The 22,597-nt window shown below is 34.9% G+C and overlaps 1 protein-coding gene across 3 annotated transcripts in view; it reads left to right on the forward strand.

The window, feature by feature from the left end:
* The window catches only part of LOC145261207 (cilia- and flagella-associated protein 74-like), a 2,330,915-nt gene that overhangs the window by 142,563 nt on the left and 2,165,755 nt on the right, over positions 1-22,597 (forward strand). The window lies entirely within an intron of this gene.

A 22,597-nucleotide genomic window follows, 5' to 3' on the forward strand; every position in this document is an offset into this window, starting at 1 on the left:
TTTTGGGCTCAAATCATATTAAGTTAGATCCATGTCCAAGGAACCTATATCTAAAATTTCAAGTGTTTAGACCCAAAATGTTCTGAGGAGTTTGGTAGAGTTCTCAAAGGTCAAATCGTTGAAATTTGACCCCTTAACAGCCAAATTTCTGTGCAAAAACTGATCACATCGATTTTCCCAAATCTCCGTACCCTGTATATCAAATTTCGAGTCTGTAGACTGAAAGTTGACAGTTATTGCATAGGAAAATGTACACAGACAGACGCACAGACACGTTCACTTTTATAGATATATATAGATAGACTAGAATTTCAGCCTGGCGTTGCCCGGGTGTTTGGTGGTGTATGTTGAGCAAAAAAAAAAGAAAAAAAAACAGTCAATTTTTTAAAACTTTGACCCCTATTATGACCCCTTAACATTTATTGTTTGGGGCTCAAATCACTTTATTAAAGTAGATTAATGTCCAAGGAACCTATATCTAAAATTTCAAGTGCTTAGGCCCAAAATCGTCGAAGGAGTTTGGTAGAGTTCTCAAAGGTTAAATAGCTGAACTTTGATCCCTTAACAGCCAAATTTCTGGCCGAAAACCGATCACAAAGATTTTCCAAAATCTCTGTACCCTGTATATCAAATTTCGAGTCTGTAGACTTAAAATTGACAGAGTTATTGTGTAGGGAAATATACACACATGCACAGACACACACACAGACACGGTCACTTATATATATATATATATATATATATATATATATATATATATATATATATATATATATATATATATTTGTCATGTGATTGTTTAAATAGAAAAAAAAATGGTTTTATTTATTTCGACTCATTTTGTAGATGTATTTATCCTAGATGATTTGTCTCACTTAAATTCGAATTTCTGGTCATGTGTGAATAACAGCTGCACGCAGCACACTTTAAGGCAGTTAAAGCGCTCTTTGACCTCCATGGTCAATCACGTAGAGACAATGCCTCGATAAAAATATTCATTTTCCATCATCACACCGCGTTGGCGCCAATGAGGACATTCGACCTTTACAAATCTTGCAACAGCTAAGAAAATGGCTTTCAAAGAAAATCGGCCACTTTTAAGACTATGTAATTTTAAAGATCTAGGCAGAAATGGTTTATTTTGGAAGTCAATATATATATATATATATATCTATATATATATATATATATATATATATATATATATATATATATATATATATATATATATATACTAGCAAAAGTACCCGTCCTTGACTGGGTTCAAAAGCAGCCTACAAAAAATGGACTTTTTTTTTTTTTTTTTATACATAGGCATCACTACATTATCAAGGCCCAGAGGCCACTCAAGGATAAGGGTTAAAGAGTGTACAGTAGAAATTGGACAATATAGTAATCATTAGTAATGAAAATTTGGTAAATTTGATGACTTATATGGAACGGCTCATAAAGAACTTATTTACTTTAGACTTGAACACAACCATATTGTAGTCAGCCGGAAAGCAGGAAAACGGAAGACAATTCCACAGGCGTGCAGTTCTAAGAAAGAAGCTTTGTTCATGGAATCTACGTTTAGGTTTAGGCACAGATAAAGAGTGAGGGAAATTATTGATAGTGTTTACAGCTAGACGAGTGTTTCTTGTGAAAGTTTGGTGAGGGGGGACCATAGATTGAAGCTCAGTCGAACACTTTCCATGAAAATAACGATGCATCAGAGACAAACTCGCAACATCTCTTCTGTGAGATAGAGGTTGCAAGGAGGAGAAAAGGACATCTCCTACGAGGCTACGAAGTCTATTTTGAACTCTATCAAGGCAGGACAAGTCCTTTTAGCAGCTCCTGCCCAGATGTGGCAACAGTGTTCCATCCTTGGACGTACCTGGCTCTTATATAGATAGAGAATAGCATCAGCAGTGAGATATCTACCGGATCGATAGAAAGATCCGACCATTTTTCCAGCGGCCTTGGCAACAGATTTGATGTACGTGTTCCATTTAAGATCAGGAGTAATGGTCAAGCCCAGAAGCTTGTCAAAACTTGAGGCCTCCTGAAGACGAGAGCCATTCATTTCAATTGATGCCAAATGTGGATTAGAATGTTGATGATGTAAAGAGAGAAGCTTGGTTTTAGATGCATTAAAAGTAACCAGCCACTCCTTTCCCCATTGTACTACGTGCTCAAGATAAGAGGAGAGAGAATTGGAGAGAACTTGGTCGTTTACTGTCTTAGATGTGGTACCATAAATGGTAGTGTCGTCAGCATAAATGTCTACAAATGATGTAAGGATGTGATTTGGAAGATCATTAATGTAGATCAGGAAAAGAGTTGGGCCCAGGATGGATCCCTGAGGGACACCGGCATTAATACTGTGAGCTTCTGATTTTTGCCCCTCAACTACTACTCTTATGAACCTATCAGAAAGAAATGATTTAATAATTGAGAAGACTTTTCCAGCTATACCATAGCTAGCGATCTTATGAAGTAAACCTTTATGCCATACCCTATCAAAGGCTTTAGATATGTCAAGAGCAATTGCCCTAGAAAGATTGCCACCGTCGAGAGATTTGCTAATCCTATGCGATATAACTGTAAGGACATCTGCTGTAGATCTAGCAGAACGGAAACCATATTGAGTGTCACTAAGAAGGTTATTTTTGTTGAGATAGTTGATTACTTCTGTATTTAACACAGATTCTAGCAACTTACTCATGACGCACAGGAGACTTATTGGCCTGTACTGAGAGGGGGATGAGCGATCACCTGAATTCTTAAATACAGGGCATACTGATGAGATTTTCCAGGGAGATGGGAAACTATTCTCCTTAAGACAACGTTTAAACAGTTTTGTAAGTATGGGCGCTAATTCAGGTTGAAGTTTTTTGAGTACTATAATTGGAATACCGTCAGGGCTAGTTGCTTTACTGGAATCGAGGTTTTTGATTAGCTTGGCAAGATCACGTACAGATATACGTATATCACATAGCGTGTTTTCTGATACAGGAGGAAATATTGGGGGTTGGCGGCCTTGGTCGCAAAGGGTAGAATTAGCTGCAAAGTTCTTGACAAAGAGTTTGGCTTTGTCTGATGCTGACTTTGATTTATGAAAGTATGGTAGGTTATGAAAAGGAAGGGTTGTAAATTTGGGTTGAATTTTGAGGGTATCAAAACCAAAGCAAAATATGATGAAAGTAAAAATAGAATAGATAAACCCCATAATTTATTATACCATACCTGTTCACACTGAAACACTTATTACAATATTCTGTGGATCTATATTAAAAAAAAAACTTGGTAAACTTTGTGACATATTTCCGTTCTATGGAGGTCAGGCGCGAACGAACACCCCATAATTTTATTATACCATATTTCTTCAAACTGAAACATAATTATCAAAGTATACTTACGCAGATAGATATGAAAAGTATTTATTAAAGTTTGTGCCTATTTCCATTCTATGGAGGTCAATTATCAATTATCGATTATCAATGGACCAGAGGTCATCTCGTCAGCATCAGACAAGGCCAAACTATTTGCAAAGAACTTTGCAGCTAATTCTACCCTATGCAACGAAGGCCATCAACTCCCCATATTTCCGCCTATAACACAGAACACGCTAGGTAACATACAAATATCCATGCATAAGGTTGCCAAGCTAATCAAGAACCTTGATTCCAGTAAAGCAACTGGCACTGACGGCATCCCAATTATAGTGTTAAAAAAGCTTCAACCAGAACTTGCTCCCATACTTACGAAACTGTTTAAGCGCTGCCTTAAGGAGAAGTGCTTTCCGACTCCCTGGAAAACCTCATCAGTTTGCCCTGTATTTAAGAATTCAGGTGATAAGTCATCTCCCTCTCAGTACAGACCAATAAGTCTCCTGTGTGTTATGAGTAAGTTGCTGGAATCCATATTAAATACAGAAATAGTCAATCACCTCAGCAGAAACAACCTTCTTAGTGACACACAATATGGTTTCCGTTCTGCAAGATCTCCGCAGATGTGCTAACGGTTATATCTCACAGCATTAGTGAATCTCTTGACAAAGGCTTCCTTTCTAGGGCAATTGCTCTTGACATATCAAAGGCGTTCGACAAGGTATGGCATAAGGGCCTACTTCACAAGATTTCCAGCTATGGTATAACTGGAAATGTTTTCTCAATCATTAAATCATTTCTCTCCGATAGGCTCATAAGAGTAGTGGTCGATGGACAAAAATCAGAGGCCTGCAGTATTAATGCTGGAGTCCCTCAAGGGTCAATCCTGGGCCTAACTCTCTTCCTGATCTACATCAATGACCTCCCTTAACACATACTTAAATCATTCGTTGACATCTATGCTGATGACACGACCATCTACGGCAGCACATCAAAGGCTGTAAATGACAAAGTTCTCTCTGATTCTCTCTCCTCTGATCTCGAGCACGTGGTTCAGTGGGGGAAGACGTGGCTGGTTACCTTTAATGCATCTAAAACCAAACTCCTGTCTTTACACCATTAACGCTCTGATCCTCTGTCTGTGCCTGTTGTGTGCCTGGCTATTTAGGGAATGGTCTCAGTTTCGGTTATGGTAAATTTTTAGTGCTTTTCTTTTTGTATTTGCCAAAAAATGTTGAGGGTATTGCAAGTTCATGAATGTACGTTCGATATATTCAAATTCTTCCACGATGTATTCTTCACTGCATATTCTCAGGGCCCTAAGAAAAAATCCTATTAGAATACCTCTTTTTTCTTTATCATCGTGATGAGAGTAAAAGTGTATGCAATCATTTTTATTCGTGACTTTCCGATGGACTTTAAAACTTAGATGATCATTGTTTTTTATCATATTGATGTCCAGAAAAGGTATGGAGTTGTTATTTTCTCTTTCACGCGTATAGTTAATAGCCAGACACACAACAGACAATTAACATTACCAACTAATAAAAACAACGACACAATCTATAAGAACCTTAATAAGACAGGCATTAGAATAACAACACTAAATTCTTTAACAATTAGGGATGCAAAGGATCATCATATAGAAGGGAAACTTTGTATATTTCACAATCGTAATCTCCTGGATATCTCTGCAGATATGCCTGTTTTTCTGCCTGGTTGAGATTCATTTCATCAGAGAATCTCAGCATCCCTTTCATTTAGAGTTTAAGCCTGCTAGATCAAATCCACTGCCTCGATCTTCCTTAGTTCCTTGAAGGCATTTGTGATGCGTATGCGGTGAGACTTGCAGCAGAAGGGATAACCAATGTCCTTCTTGATCGTTCGGAACATCGTCGATTTGTGGCAGCCTATGTTAGTATCGATTTTGGCATAGTTCTGACTTCTGCAGGAACATCCAGCTATGCATTAGTCATTCATTCAGAAACTGTTTTTCTGTATCTCAGATCTTCAATGTGACTAAACAAAAACGTGCCTTAAGCTGAGACCAAATTTGTTTCTTTTGGCAGTCAGAAATTCTACCTGCTATGCTATCTGCACACGCCATCAACAAGCGAAAACTTAATTTTTATTATAAACAAATTAACTGCCAAGAGTGCTATATTTATAAAGAGTTTTACATTATTGCTAATATCGAGTTGTTTCATTGCCGAACCGCTCAGTTCATGAAGAGATGAGGCGGGAGAATCAGGTGTAGTCATATATACAACCCTTGTCATTTCGCCTCTACATTCTTTTGCAAATATTATATTTAGATTTAACAATGAACAAGATAAAAGATCTTGCAAAACTTTGTCTTCCTGAAACTCAGATTAAAAAAAAACAAAAACTGTTAAACGTTCACTTCATTAATATTGTCTTTAAAGATAAGAGATTTTAAAACTGTTTTTGTTTTTGGAAACCAATTAGGAATATCGGAATATCTTAACATTGAACGGTTTGTATCAAGAAAGCTATTGTGCTAAAAAAAAATACCAGTAACAAAATAATCTTAAAAAAAAAACATTTCAATTGAAATTATTTAAAACACTTGGAATAACTTGAAGTCAGACATTCGTTTTGTATTTGTTTGCTTTTTTTTTTTTTTTTTTTTTGAAAGGATTATACAGAATTCCAAGAATTGGCAAGAGGAATATGAGCTCAGAGAAAGATTGAAACCAGTCAGCATTGGGAGAATGAAAGAGATGATATGATCATATTGAAAGGATGGATGGGTGTTTACGTTAGTAGATGATATATGTTCGGTTGATAGGAGAAGGAAAACATGGGAGGAAGTGATAAGAATGGGTTTAAGAGAAAGAGGGATAAATAGACCTGGCCAAAGATAGTGTTGTTTGAAAGTTAATTTCTAAAAAGGCAGCATATAACACGGATATACAACAGAATATAATGAGAATGATGATTATATTTGTGAAAATAAAATGCAAAAAAATCTCCAGTTATATTTAATCTCATGTCTATAAATGCTAACACATTAGTTTTCATATTTAACATCTGTAAGTAAACATTATGGACACATGAAAGGGTATAAAAAGAAAACTGATATTTGAAGCAGTTTTCGTATTTTTGCCATAGCACATTGAATAGATGCAAACGGCCGTACCTTGGTGATCAACACATCATAATCAGAATCTTTTTGAAGCATCAAGATAATTTTATCTCGTGATAAATCTAAAAAAGAAAAAAAAATGACCCGACTTTTTTTTTTAAGTTGCTGCAAAATTGCTACATTAAATACACTGCCGCGAAAACTTAGATGATACAGAGATTTTTTTTTTTTAATTCGATTATTTGGAATAATTCAAATTATTACTCTATGTGGGACGTTTCAAAAGTAGAGGTTTCTCCTGCCTTGATAGAACTCAAAATAGACTTCGTAGTCTCATAGGAGATGTCCTTTTTTCTTCCCTGCAACCTCTTTCTCACAGAAGAGATGTAGCGAGTTTGTCTTTGCTTTATCGTTATTTTCATGGCAAATGCTCGATTGTGCTTCAATCTATGGTCCCCCCCCTCGCCAAACTTTCACAAGAAACACTCGTCTAGCTGAAAACACTATCAATAATCCCCCCTCCACTCTTTATCTGGGCTTAAACCTAAACGTAGATTCCATGAACAAAGCTTCTTTCTTAGAACTGCATGCTTGTGGAACTGTCTTCCGTTTTCCTGCTTTCCAGCTGACTACAATATGGTTGTCTTCAAGTCCAATGTAAACAAGTTCTTGATAAGCCGTTCCCCTTAAGTTAACAAATTTACCGAATTTCCATTACTGACAATTACTATATTGTTCAACTGACTACTGTACATTCTTTAACCCTTATCCTCGCCTGGCCCCTGTGCCTTGATAAGTGGTGATGCCTATGTAAAAAAAAGAAAAAATAATAATTGAAGAGATACTGTAACAGAGTGCGTATAGATACATATGAGAGGATCAGCAGCAGCCGAGGGATGGCTGGCTTGTGAAGGTATTAGCAGCAGCTATTAAATCATGTATACAAATTACCAGTTATACGCGTCACAAGAAAAGGAGAGAAAAATACACCATGTGGTCAAAGGCAGAAGCAGGTTGCATGCTGGGTGTCTGAATACGAGGGTGAGAAAGCACTGGCTAGTGCCAGCTTTAGATGGCAGGAAGACAAAGACTTTTAGAAAAGCACGTGTGTGTGCGAAAAAACTTTGGAAATAAAATGAAATGCATTGTTTTGGAAGAACCACGGATTTCATTTGCACTTTTAAAAATGCCGAGTCAGATTTTTTCTTGTTTTATTTGTTTATTTGTTTATTCCTTTGTGGCAGTGCCGGACAGCGTGTGGGTCAAAAAGGGTTGAACTGTAATGAAACAGTTAAAAAGTAACGACCACGTTAAACTACAAAGACAGGAGGAATATGATAATATAATGATTAAAACGAGCGACCTTTTGTGCTCTAGAATTTATATTTCTACATAGTCACCAGCATTCTTAATGCTTTGTCATATGAGGTTCGTTCCAAAAGTAAAGACTCCTATATTTTCTTAACTCAAAATGTCAAAGAGCTGTGAAGACAGGAGTAGTACCAGTAAAACGACCTTTTGGCCTCTAGAATTTAGTTTTTCTACATAGTCACCACCATTCTCGATGCACTTTTTTGCCAGGAATTCAATGACGAATCTTTGCTTCTGATGCACATCCATGGCAGGGTTACTTTCCTATTGTCTTATACCGTTGATATCTGCAATAGAGAAATGAAACTTTCAGGTCATTAATCCATAAGTTCAGTTATCATGTGAAATCCTTTCTCACCCATTTGATCGGAATAAAATATATAGGAGGCATTACTATTTGAATGCCACCTGTATTTTATTCTTTTTACATTTATGTATAATCATAGTCTGTGTTATTCAGATTAAATAAAATAAATTCCAATCTTTTTCATAGATTACATATTGAATCCAACACATTGCTTCATTACTATGACACACTGGTGTGCCGTAGATCAATATTGTTGTGAAAATTTCAAAATTATGTTGCTTGTCGGTACTCATTGTTTTAACTTACAGAGAAATGCAATGAACTTTTAAAACTTTATTTGAGCTACTTTTTTTTTATAAATGCAACAAAATAGTTTTGTGTATACCTTTTTTTTTTCTTTACGGAAATAATGATATTACTTGGGTTCTCATTTCGTCTTCATCATACAGACATTAGAATTATATTTTATTCATTTCTTTTTTTTTTTTTTTTTCTCGTTTGTATCTTTTTTATTACTTAACCAAAATAACAAAATAAGATTCCAGTTTTTTTTTCTTCAACACACAGGCATTAAGATTATACTTTGGTCGTTTTTTTTTTTGTTTTTTTTTTTTCATACGCCTATACTGCAAAAGCAAATGAGAATTTTTAAACATTATTCAAAATGTTTGACAGGCAAGCACTAAACTATCAGCATCTCCTCCGGCAAGCTATATGAAAATCTCTTGACAATGCCGATAAGACAAAAATGAAAGGCAATACAAAACCCCAATGTATTCCTACTTTAACATTAAAGTTGTCGCTAAATTGGGTACAAGTGACTGGGGACTGCTTGTGAATTTGATATTTCCATGAAACTTCCTCTTTCAGAGAGAGCTTGCTCAACCCACCGAGGATGAGTGCCGCTTTGGTGCTGGTGTCATGAAACGTGCTGTATAATCTAACCTGATTTTTTAGCATTTTTGTACATTGTTTGAAAAATCTTTCGCCAACCACTCGTTTGCTCCTAGTTTATTAGTTGTGACTGTACTAAAGAATATATCTATATATATATATATATATATATATATATATATATATATATATATATATATATATATATAAAGAATCGTTTTCTTTTTTTCTGTCTTGAGGAGTTGCGACTTTTGAACATGATAAGCTGAAAAGATCTTATGTTTCTCTGTTTATGTTTTCACCTCTAGATTATTTTCATAGACTTATTAGTTTTTGGTCCCCCCGACAAAAGGAGGGTAGACCTGTAAATTCACCCTTGTCCGTTCATGTTTGTCTATTTGTGCGTTCGTCTGTCTGCACTTTTCTCAATAACTATGCCTTGGAATTAAAAAAAAAATTTGCACAAACATTAAACATGATATGAGTAACAAAGTAACTGAATGGATTTTCCGGGAAAACTCCGGTTGCCCCCTAGGGGTGCCTTTTGGGTTAAGATAGCTAAAATTCACACTTTTGTGCTTATTAAAAAACATAGATGCTTTGTATTTTTATAAAACTTTCTGAAAAGTTGTAACTAACTGATTTCTATATAATTTTGTTTGTCTATACTTCACGATAACTCTTGGGTGTGTCCCAGGGGCTCTTTTAGAGCTAATAAAAACACTCCATTTTTGGGACTATTTTATCATATTTGTCCAAAATTTTCTGTGTATGTCTATTTAGCAGTTTTGCATGGTGCTGAATGCAAATTTAAATATGTTAAGGTCATGGGAACTTTGGGGGCTAAATGGGGGCAGGCAAATGATGGATTTAGTGATTTTTTTTTTTTTTTTTGCATGTTGCAGAACTCAAATTTGCATATGTTAAAGCCTAAAACTGCACCGTTTGTTCATTTTCACCAGGATTTGACGTCCCTGGGGACTGAATGGCGGGAGGGGTCAAATGCTGAACTTAGTCATTTTTTATGCCTCGTTCACTGTGCACTGACGGGAAACCTGCATGCTTCACTTGTTTAATTTCTTTTTAACTTGAATTCAAGGTTTAATGTGAAATTATGAATTCAAGAAGAGAAGGTAAAGAAGTGGTATTGTGTCCGCAAAATGACTAAAGAGGCTCCAGTGAAAATACAAGAAACGTGTGTTCCAGCAATTGGAAAGGTCAGGTCGTTCTGTCCCTTCACATGTAAAAAACATACAGCAAACAGGACGTTGGTTAGTGTAGTGACCTTTCTCTTTAAATGATCGCAAAGAAAATTTCTCTATAAACAATAATGTATTATGTCTTTGGAATTAACAACTGGACATAAACCAATATGCATACACAGAGAATAATTCCTACCAAATTTCTGCCTTCAATATTCTGTTGTTTAAGTTTCGATAAACTTTAGACAGACACAGTCAACTCTATTAAGTAGACTAGCAGAAGTTGGGGAGAACTAGGCCTTGCCTAGTCATAAAATACTCTTAAATATATTTTAATTGATGCAGATTTAAAAATTTATAATCACAGAGCCAATTCTCTATTGAATAAGATAAATATATATAGTACTAATTTTAAAAGTTTTTAAAAAATGACAGGTGTCATCAGCCAGAATCAAACCCAAAAACATTTAACGCTGTAGCCGTGTTCCTTACCGTTGGAGCTATCGACAGATAGATAAGAAAGATTCCAAATTAAACTATCTTGAGCTATGAATGAATTTACGCATGCACAGAAGTAAAAGAAATATGTTGGTAAGTTGAAATGAACATTTTGGATTTTAACTATTCGACATATTTCTTTATGCGTTATTCATCCATCCATCCAAAGACTTTACTCATTATAAATCGTCCTTGGTGTATGATTACTATTTCCTGTTAATTTCGGTGTTATGTGACCAGTAGTTTAAGAGTTTATCTGCTAAATATTTTCACGCAAACACACATACATCTACTGTTTTATTTATATAGATAATCAAATCAAACATTTTTTTAATAATATACAAGGGCAAGAACTACTAATCCAAATAGGATACACACACACACATGCATCTCGTGTTTTATTTGTATATTAAGTAAAGAAAAAAGTAGGAGAGACTTTGGATGCCTATAAGACACTGTTCTCGAGTGTCTTCGATCTTTTTGTACAGGGGTTTGTCAGGTCAACTTGACATTAGGATACTTCACCATACAAATAAACCCTGAGTAAATATTTGTAACATCTATAAATATAAAAGCGAAAATGTGCGTATGTATGTGTGTTTGTTTGTATATATGTATGTGTGTTTGTATGTCTCGCAAAAACTTTCTACACGGGTCACGGATTTTCGCCAGATCGGTATCATTTTAAACTTGTTTGTTTTTTTCTTTCCTCCTCCGCTTTGCAGGTTGGATCCTACCTGCCTAGTACCATTTTTTTTTTTACACCTCTCTTCACCCAATCTGTCTACTGTTGTTTTGATTTCCCCCTACCACCACTTTTTACCCCCCCCCCCCCCAGGGTTCCTTACTACACCACCACCACACGCACCCGGGCAACACCGGGTACCCCGCTAGTACTATATAAAGCCTAAATAAGATCCCCCTCAACACAGCTATACACTGATTCATATGAAGAATGGCACACCTTCTAAGGATGCTGACTCGAGTAACAGCAATAAGCTGGATACTCCACCAGACTAGGTGAATTTTTGTCTTGGAATCCGGCCGAATTAAGAAAAGACTACAAGAAACTATACTATAGGTAAATGGTCAACTGAGTAGAGGAAAATTAGTGTTATTCAATGCTTTATTAAATCAACGTTTGAGAGAGAGAGAGAGAGAGAGAGAGAGAAGAAGAAGAAGAAGAAGAAGAATGTTGATTGAACGCTTGGATAACTATGTATCTCATATAGAAATCAAGTGTTTACCCCATTGATTTCTGAGAGCTAACTGAAGTAAAATGCAAAAGAAAAAAAAAGATGTTATGAAACTAATGAAGGCATTCAGTTGAATTGATGTAATTTCTGCAATCCCCATAGTCTTTTATTGTTATTGTCAGCTCATAAAAGCCACAAATTGGATTGACTTTATAAATACTGGCAAAAGCTTTGAGGATTTGTAACTCTCATTAGTACATCAATCAAGAATACTTTTGTGGTCTCTTGTAATAGCGTTGGGAGTCTTTAGAGATCAGATACCCACATCGCTCGATAGGTTCCATGAAGCGATGATATTGTTTATTGAATTATTGGACTGAACACTTGGTCGACTGCCAGGACATTACAAGATTTGTTTTTGTTGAACCTTGCTGGAGACTTGCACTCTGTGATGATCACACAACCTGGTGAGAGCAAGAAAATAATAAGCAGAGAAGCAACCGACGCACAGAGACTTTGTTTTTATTACAAACTTTGTTTGCTTTAACTGAACAATCTTTACATTTCTAAATTCTTGAGATGAGGATTGATCACTCATATTATTTGGATTCTTTGAATTACTGTTCTCATCTTGAGTGCTATTTTCACAACATGGCAAGTGCTCGACTGAGCTTCAATCTATGGTCCCCCCCCTCGCCAAACTTTCACAAGAAACACTCGTCTAGCTGTAAACACTATAAATAATTCCCCCCACTCTATATCTGTGCCTAAACTTAAACGTAGATTCCATGAACAAAGCTTCTTTCTTAAAACTGCACGCCTGTGGAACTGTCCTCCGTTTTCCTGCTTTCCAGTCCAATGTAAACAAGTTCTTGATAAGCCGTTTCCCTTAAGTTAACAAATTTACTGAATTTCCATTACTGACAATTACTATATTGTCCAACTGACTACTGTACACTCTTTAACCCTTATCCTCGAATGGCCCCTGTGCCTTGATAAGTGGTGATGCCTATGTGTAACCTTCACCCTTCTTCATGTGTACGTTGTCGAACTTTGGAATCTTTCCCAAATTTCAAGTTATTTGGAATATTTGCCAAATAATTTATCTGATCCTGCCTTAATAGAGTTCAAAATAGACGTAGTAGCCTAGTAGAGGATGCTCTTTTCTATTCCCTGCAACCTCTTTCTCACAGAAGAGACGTTGCGAGCCTATCATTATTTTCATGGCAAGCGCTCGTCTAAGCTCCAATTTATGATTCCCCCTGCCAAACTTTCACAAGAAACACTCGTCTAGCTGAAACCACTATCAATAATTTCCCCCACTCTTTATCTGTGCCTAAACCTAAACGCGTACGGCACAATCACGTTCACACACCGGTCCTCGCCAGATCACCGAAGTTAGGCAATGTTGAGCCTGGCCAGTACCAGATGGGTGACCATTTGGGAACGGCTAAGCGCTGTATGTACCTTCTGGGAAGGTTGGGCGTAGGGTCAGCACCCTCACCCTGTAAATAGAACTGTCGCTATAAAAGCATCTACAAAGTTGTAGATGGCCTATGCCCCTCAAGGGGCTCAAGACTATGGATGGATGGAAACCTAAACGTAGATTCCATGAACGAAGCTTCTTTCTTAGAACTGCACGTCTGTGGAATTGCCTGTTTCCCAGTTGACTACAATATGGTCATCTTCAAGTCCAACGTAAACAAGTTCTTGATATCCCTTAAGTAATCCAATTTACCAAATTTCTACGACTAATGATTACTACGATAGTGTCCCATTGACTACTATACACTCATTAACTCTTATTCTTAAGTGACCTGTCCTGGATATGACCTAAAACTATATCCGATGGTGAGGCCCCACCTTGCGGGCATTAGGGAGTGTGGAGCCACCCTTTAATTGCCATTGCTCCCAGGTCCACTCTGACCCGGAGTGGTAGTACCAGTTAGGGTCCCAACTATGTGTTAAATAGAATCTGACTTTAAAAAAATATATATATATATACTCATGAAAAATCGTTCCTCAAAACAACTAGATTCGGCATTAAATAACCTGAAAAAGGTTGATATGCCATAAAACAAAAACAACCAACCAACCAATCTTAAGTGACCATTTGGCCTTGATAAGTGGCTATTTTAAAAGGATTTAGGATGCATTCTATGGACACAACTTCCGATTTAAAAATTCAAATATTTCAGATTCATAGTAAATTTTATTCGTCTTTATACAACAATTAATAAGATTTCTAGAATTTCAATTTCTGCATAAAACTTCTCAATCTTCTACATTGCGTATTTCTGTACATTGCTTGACTAACCTTCACCAACTACTTGTTTAGCCTTAGTTTATAAAAAGCCCATTTTTTTTTTTTTTTTAACTCTGTCAAAGGTTTTCTTGAGGCTTTAGAGCGAAATTCGGAAATCGAAATATTGAATTTCAGGTAAAAATCATTGGCATCTACTTAATTGTCATTTCATAGTAATGAACATATCCAAAAATTACGAAAAACGATAAGGTAGAAAATTATTTATTGATAAAAATATTTTTCAAAGACAATTAACAAAAAAAAAAAAAGAAACCAGTGAGTTCGAATCGTAACATAGGAGATAATTCTTTTCTGAAACATTTGAAAATCTTAGGCCAATTTAACAAAACTCGTTTTTCATTACAATGTAATGTAGACTACAATGTATTGTGGACCAAGTTACTGCAGGGAGGCATGTGAAGCTTCCTCCCAATACACTATGGGGGTGGATCCATAACTAGAGCAGACAGTGAATTGATTTGATTAAAAAATGGGCGATTTCACCAATTTCAATGACAATAAAAGTATGGGAGGATGGAACATTCATCGATCCTTATTCATTCGTGGACAACGTCGCTTCTCCCTGCTGGTAAAGATCATAAAAGTTGTGATAATCATTATCCACAGGCGTGCAGTATATCCAAAAATTAGTTCCACATCCTTGACCAGTGAAGGATAGTGGGGGATCTCTAATCATTATTTAATCATATTTTGTCAGCACTCTACCAAACTCCTCCGCCAATTTTAGGTCTAAACACTTGAAATTTTAGATGTAGGTTATTTGGACATGGACCAAACGCTTTAATTTGATTTGAACCCAAAACAATAAATGTTAAGGGGTCAAAATTGAGGTCAGAGTTTTAAAAAGATTGACCTCTCTACCAATTTTTGGTCTAAACATTTGAAATTTTACATAAAGTGTATTCAGACATAGAGCAAGCTTTTTAATCGGTTTTTGACCGAAAATTTGGCTACCAATGGGTCAAAGTTCAAAAGATTTGATCTTTGCGGTCTCTTGCAAGCTATTCAGCAAATTTTGGGTCTAAACATGTAAAATTTTGTGTCAAAAATGAAAGAGTTGACCTTTGCAAACTCTACCAAACTCCTCCGCCAATTTTGGGTCAAAACACTTGAAATTTTAGATGTAGGTTACATGGACATGAGTCAGACTTTTTAATATATGCATATAAATGTGTTAACAGTACATAGGACCCGAGCAAAGCCGGGATGAACTTCTAGGATATATATATATATATATATATATATATATATATATATATATATATATATATATATATATAAAAGTGAAAGTGTCTGTGTATCTGTGTACATTTCCCTACGCAATAACTCTGTCAATTTTTAGTCTACAGACTCGAAATTTGATATGCAGGGTACTGAGATTTGGTAAAATCGATGTAATCTGTTTTTGGCCAGAAATTTGGCGATTAAGGGGTCAAAGTTCAACGATTTGACCTTTGAGAACTCTACCAAACTCCTCCGACAATTTTGGGTCTACGAACTTGAAATTTTAGATATAGGTTCCTTGGACATGGATCTAACTTAATAATTTGATTTGAGCCCAAAACAATAAATTTTAATGGGTCATAATAGGGGTCAAAGTTAAAAGAAATTACTCAGACAATTTCTGGTCTAAATCTTTGAAATTTTACATAAATGATATTCAGAGATAGGACAAGCTTTTTCATCAGTTTGGGTCGAAAATTTTCAGTTACCAATATATAAATTTATGTATGTATGTCTGTTTGCATGTCTGCCTTAAACTTTCAATAGAGGCAACGCATTTTCACAAGATCAGTATCGTTTTAATGTTTGATCTTTCATACAACAAATATCGAAAAATTAACTAAAAACATTAATATCTTCCCCTTCAACTAGGCACTTTTCTACAGGGGGGGGGTGTCACTTTTTTCGCCGATATTTTTAAAAGTTATCTTCTCCTTTAGATTGTTTAGCTTTAATTTAAAAAAATGTCGCTTCCGGTTTGGCGGTGGTAGTAACAGCATAAACGTTAGGTTTTAACCCGTTCTTTTCCTCCTTTGCGGTACGGGTTCGAGCCTGCCTTCCTACTATCACTTTTTTTTTTTTGATCAACATACACATCCAAACACCCGGGCAACGCCGGGCACACATGCTAATATCTATATGTATACATATAAGTGAAAGTGTGTGTGTGTGTGTCTCTGTGTACATTTCCCTACGCAGTAACTCTGTCAATTTTAAGCCTACAGATTCGAAATTTGATATACAGGGTACTGAGATTTGGGAAAATCTATGTGATTGGTTTTTGAGCAAAAATTTGGTGATTAAGAGGTCAAAGTTCAACGATTTGACCATTGAGAACAACCAAACTACTCCTACAATTTTGGGTCTAAGCACGTGAAATTTTAGATATAGGTTCCTTGGACATGGATCTAACTTAATAACTTGATTTGAGCCCTAAACAATAAATTTTAAGGGGTCATAATAGGGGCCAAAGTTAAAAAAAAAATTGACGGTTTGTTTTTTGTTTTTTTGCTCAGCATACACCTCAAAACACCCGGGCAACGCCGGGCACCCATTGCTAGTATATATATATAAAGAGGGAGAAAGAAAGAGGAAGTTATTATTTGAAACTAATCACACATCCTAAAAAAAAATCTGCCAGATTTCAAATCTTTGTTAAGCTTTCAATTAACTTCAAAAAATGGCTGTCATCTAAAAAGATTATTTCTTTGTCATTATCATTTATCTTGAACAAAACCAAAAGATTAACGCCTTTTCTTTCCCTTGAAACGTGCTATTTATGTGATCAAATCATTAAAAGATAACAATCGCTAAGTCAAGCCGTTGGCTCAATTATCTTAACCTCACTTAACATCCATTCTTCTTTCCTTGCCTTTGTTTTCCAATATATTTTTTGTTGTTGTTGTTCTAAACCTTTCATCGCCGTCTCCATTTGCAAATGCATCTTCATCTTTTTTTGTTTTAATTATTATCATTAAAGCATTCGAATTACAATAGAATATCTCAATCTTCACTTCACGCAACCATTTTTTTTCTTTTACTTTTATTAAAGGAAAGGTTATTCGATGTTGCCCGGTTGTCAAATTTAACGGTTCTTAAAAATGCACTTTTTTTATGTATATAATTTACTGTCTGTGTAGTCTATAGGACAGCTTTATGTGTGCTTGTATGTTCATCTAAAAGTAAAAACTACAAAACAAATACCCATAAAGCTAGTTTAGCTTGAACAGCATTGACCCGAATGAATAATATCTAAAATTTAGAAATTATTAATTCTCTGGAGGTCAACTGGTCTCGTCAGCGGGGGTGAGGAGGGGTCAATGTCGTAATGTCGTATTTTAGAAAGAAAATGCTGACTCATTACCCGAGGAATATGCAACTTTGTCTCTCTATGTGTGAGTTCGTTCCTTATAAATTCCGAAACGGCTTTAAAATTTACAGAACTTTAGTGTATCTTACTTAAGTTTTGTCTCGGAATACCCCTGATAATTACCGATAATCTATAATCGAAACCGTTATTTTAATTTATCTATCATCGGTAAAGCCATTTTTCCATGTCGTCACTTAGCAACAATGAAAGAACAATAGGGTGTGACAATTTTACTGTGGGTAAGTTGATAGCGTGTTTTTTTACTTTTATTTATTTATTTTTTTTTGTGTCCATGACGTGGTCTGTAGTTTTAAACTCCGCACGTAAATTTCTTAATTTTTTTTTCATTAACTGCAAAGAATTTGATAAAACTTGAAAAGTTACATGTTTTTTTAGCAGTGTCAAAGTAAATTATGTGTCCGTTTTTAAACGTCCATTGAACAAGCAACTGATCATGAAGAAATTGCAAAACAGTCTACACACATATTTACTGAAAATGTGATTTAGAGGATTCTTATATGTCGGTTTAAGAAAACATAGGCCCCAACAACCAAGCACAAGCAGTATGCCCAGCAACATAAGATAAGGAATTTTTCGACGCAGTTAACTAATTGTAGAATTATACTATGACAACCACATAAATTCTTACAACGAATAGATAGTCGATGTTGATCCTGGGGTTTCTTTCGCATACGGTTTAAGAAATCATGGCCCCCAAAACCTCGCAAAAGTAGTTGGTTTTGAGCTGGAAGAATAGCTGCTAAGGGGATCAATCAGAGAAATAGGATTATTGTTGGCACATTGCATCCACTGTGTGGGCGGTTACGTTGATCAGTAAGGTGTCAATATAACTGTAATTTACTAAAATAATTTTAGGATTACAAAAAAAAAAAGAAAAAAAGAAAAAAATAAAGAAAATATTGGAATTACCAAAGATACAGATCAAAATAAACATACAAAAGGCATCAAAGCAAGGTCCGAGCAAGGCCGGGTAATACTGCTACTATTATATAAAAGGGGATTGACTGTGTGTATATGTGTGTGCATATTCTGCTAGAGAGGCATGGGTTGGAGGGAAAAGAAAGAGGAGGTTGGGGAAAAGTTAGGGTTAGGGTACACTTTAGTACTGGTAACTCTGCTAGTATAATATATTGTGCATATATATTTTCAGTGCTCGCTACGTGAGGAGCGCTTTGTAGCAGCTTTAGCATACATCTATAACAAGTAAAAATATCCGGCATAATCATGTTTATACACTGGTTTTCATTAGATCATCTCAAAGTTAAGCTACATTAAGCCTGACCATTACCAGATGAGTGACGATTTAAGAATACCATGTGCTGTACACAATGGATGTTGACACCGTCCTGCAAGAACTGCAAAAAAACTTATGCTGTTATCTCTCTTGAATGGGATAAACATGCTACTGGGGTCCACTTGTGGATTTGATATTCCCAAGAAACTCTCTCCTATTGAGGATGTTGGTTCAACCTACTTATAGTGAATGCCGCAGCTGTTTTTTTTTTATGTAACGTTCATGTTTCATTCCTGCAGAAAATTCAGCCTGATGATTTCCTGTAATAATCTATATAGTAATAGCGTGTATGTTATTTATTTTATGTGTCACGATTACATCCGAGTGACTGTCGTTTAATTATTATGGACTTCAATTTCTAGTCCTACATAATTTTACCAAGAATTCTTCATAAGTTTTGGTTTCAGTTTCGATTATAGCTGATGGCACCTATTTTTTTTTCATCTATTTTTTTTATAAATAATTTTAGCAAGAATTCTTCATAAGTTTTAGTTTTTGTTTCGATTTCGATGCAAGCTGATGCACCCAAGTCATATGGATATAGATTTTTTTATTTTTGAAATCGCAACTTTATCATACATAAAAAATCGATACAATATTAACTCTATAATAATATATGTAAAACCCTTTAACCCTTATCCTTGAGTGGCCTCTGGGCCTTGATAATGTGGTGATGCCTATGTTAAAAAAAAAAAAAAAAATCTGAAAGAATTAAAATATCATATTTAAGCATACTTTGCGACTAGGTTATGCCGGGCGTCCTTGCTAACCATCTCCAATTACGCTGAACATCTACAGAATGCCAGCATCAATATATTACATATGAATGAGCCCCCCTGTTGAATTTCCCCAGGTCCCACTAGTAAAGCATAAATGCTTTTGTGCTGCTTTCTTGACTTCTTAGTGAAAAAACTGGGTTAATAAGGAAACAAACTTTATCTTATAGAATACTTTTTTTATTTATTTTGCATAAGCATCTATATATCACTACACATTCATGAGTATGTTTCGGTCAACCAGTTACAAGTAACTAGAAACCCCTTCAGGCGATGCTGCTCATACAAAATGAAAATTGAAAAAAAGTTTAGATTATTTTTGGATCCGGACATTATATTAAAAAAAATAAAATAAATTTCCAAATTGAAAACCATGTTTGATTTTAGAAAAGTTTCCGGTGGGTGCAATTTCGAAGATGAAAAATAGTTTCGATAAGTAGCTAATAACTCTTGAAATGTAACATGAATTAATGACATTTAAATGAATGAAAAAGAAAGAAAGAAAAAGTAAAAATACAGTAGAAGAAAAATGAAAAAAATAAAAGAAATTATATAGAATTTTTTTTTTTTTTTTTAAGCCAAAGACAATGCGGGGAAAGACCGGAATTATGAAAGTAAAGAAAGAAAAACAAACAAACAAATGTAGACGGGTGTGCTTCAGTAGCGGAGTGTCTAGCCTTTATTTGTCTATCTTTCCTCACCTCAATGTATAAAATTAGTCAAAGTTCCATACCACCCACAGACTTTACATACACCGGACATACCAGCAACTTGGTTATAAATAATTATACATTGAAGTGAGGAAAGATAGACGAATAAAGGCTAGACACGCCTCTACTCAAGCACACCCGTCCACATTTGTTTGTTTTTCTTTCTTTACTTTCATAATTCCGGTCTTTCCCCCCACCCCGCATTGTCTTTGGCTTTGAAAAAAAACAAACAAATTCTATATATTTCTTTTCCAACAATGCTTCAAGCAAACTACTACCTACTCTTAAAACAAATTATATATGCATACTAGCAGGTCGTCCAACGTTGTCTGGTCGTAAAATATCCATGAATATTATATTTTAATTCATACAGAAAGTAAGGCATGTGTATACGAGTATTATGTTTTTTCTAAACAGTTCACTTCTTGTAAATAAAAAAATACTCGAAGGAATCTGTTATATGAACCATTCACATATATACAGTCATGAAACAGTTGGTAAACAGATAAAAATCTGATGACCGTTACGTACAAATTTTGCAATTTTGACCCCTTAACAGCCCTTTTTTCTAGATGGAAACCGATTAAAAAATTTTCACGTCTGAATACCCTATAAATCAAATTTTAAGTCTGTAGATCAAAAATTTGTAGGGTATATAGGTTGAGAAGTGTCCTTACACACACATTCTTACTTACATACACGTATATATACATACATATATATACACACACACACATATATACACACATACATGTATGCATATAGATTTATATATATATATATGCACACGTATATACATATATATACACATATACATTTATATGTATACACTTATATATATATATATATGTATACACGTATATGTATATATGTATACACGTATATATATATATGTATACACGTATATGTATATATATATACACATGTGTGTGTGTATATATATATATATATATACACGTGCATATATATATATATATATATATATATATATACACGCACACACACACATATATATATATATATATATATATATATATATATATATATATATATATATATATATATATATACTAGCATGGGTGCCCGGCGTTGCACGGGTGTTTGGAGGTGTGTGCTGAGCAAAAAAAAAAAGTGGTAGAAGGAAAGCAGGCTCGAACCCGTACCACAAAGAAGGAAAAGAACAGGAAAAAACGTGACGTTTTTGCTGTTACAACCACCACCAAACCGAAGTGGCGTAGGAGATGACTTTCAAAAATATCGGTAAAAAAAGCGACCCCCTCCCTGTAGAAAAGTGTGCAGTTGATGGTGAAGAATTAATGTTTTTAGCCATAGATATACACGTATATATATATATATATATATATATATATATATATATATATATATATATATATATATATATATACATATACATATACATACGTATATACATATACATACATAAATATACATGTATATACACGTGTTTGTATATATATATATAATATATATATTATATGCTTAAACCACTCATCCATAATTCTTAATGAAATGACTTGATTGACAGTTAAATGATGGTGGATACTATTAGAGAATTGCAAATCTGTATAGATCAACATGACAGCAAGATATCGATTTGTAAGTTGTATTTTTGTTGTGTTCAAAAGAATAATGACACACTGAGATATGAAAATATAACAATCATTATACTCAGTGCCGGTTAGGAATCGTTGGATTTTAGGGGGGTGTATGCATATAAATTCAACAGGTTGATTCTTGGAGGGGCCCAAATCTTCAACCAACAACAATATCCTTTTCAATATCTTTTTGTTATTTTATAACCAATTGTGACCATAGGACGAAATCGTCACTGTTCCCACACCCCAAGGGCGTTTTATTCGACCATTATCGTTTCACCGAATTGACTTGATTTTGCTACTGATTACACCTATGTAGCCTTTTACCAAAAATGACCTTTTTGATATCATACTTTAAACTCATCTTTTTGACAATTGATCAAGTTTGTTGTGTCTTTCTATGCAAGTGTCTATGTTAGGTTCATAATTTTTATTTAAATGATCTTTTGGTACATTTGGTAATTATTTTGTTGTTCTTGCAATTGTCATCGGGTGCACGCTTTTGTCCAAATGATTTTTCGGTATACAGG

Source organism: Euprymna scolopes, chromosome 37 (genome assembly GCF_053919585.1).
Source record: "Euprymna scolopes isolate OS-2025 chromosome 37, ASM5391958v1, whole genome shotgun sequence".
Lineage (NCBI taxonomy): Eukaryota > Metazoa > Mollusca > Cephalopoda > Sepiida > Sepiolidae > Euprymna > Euprymna scolopes.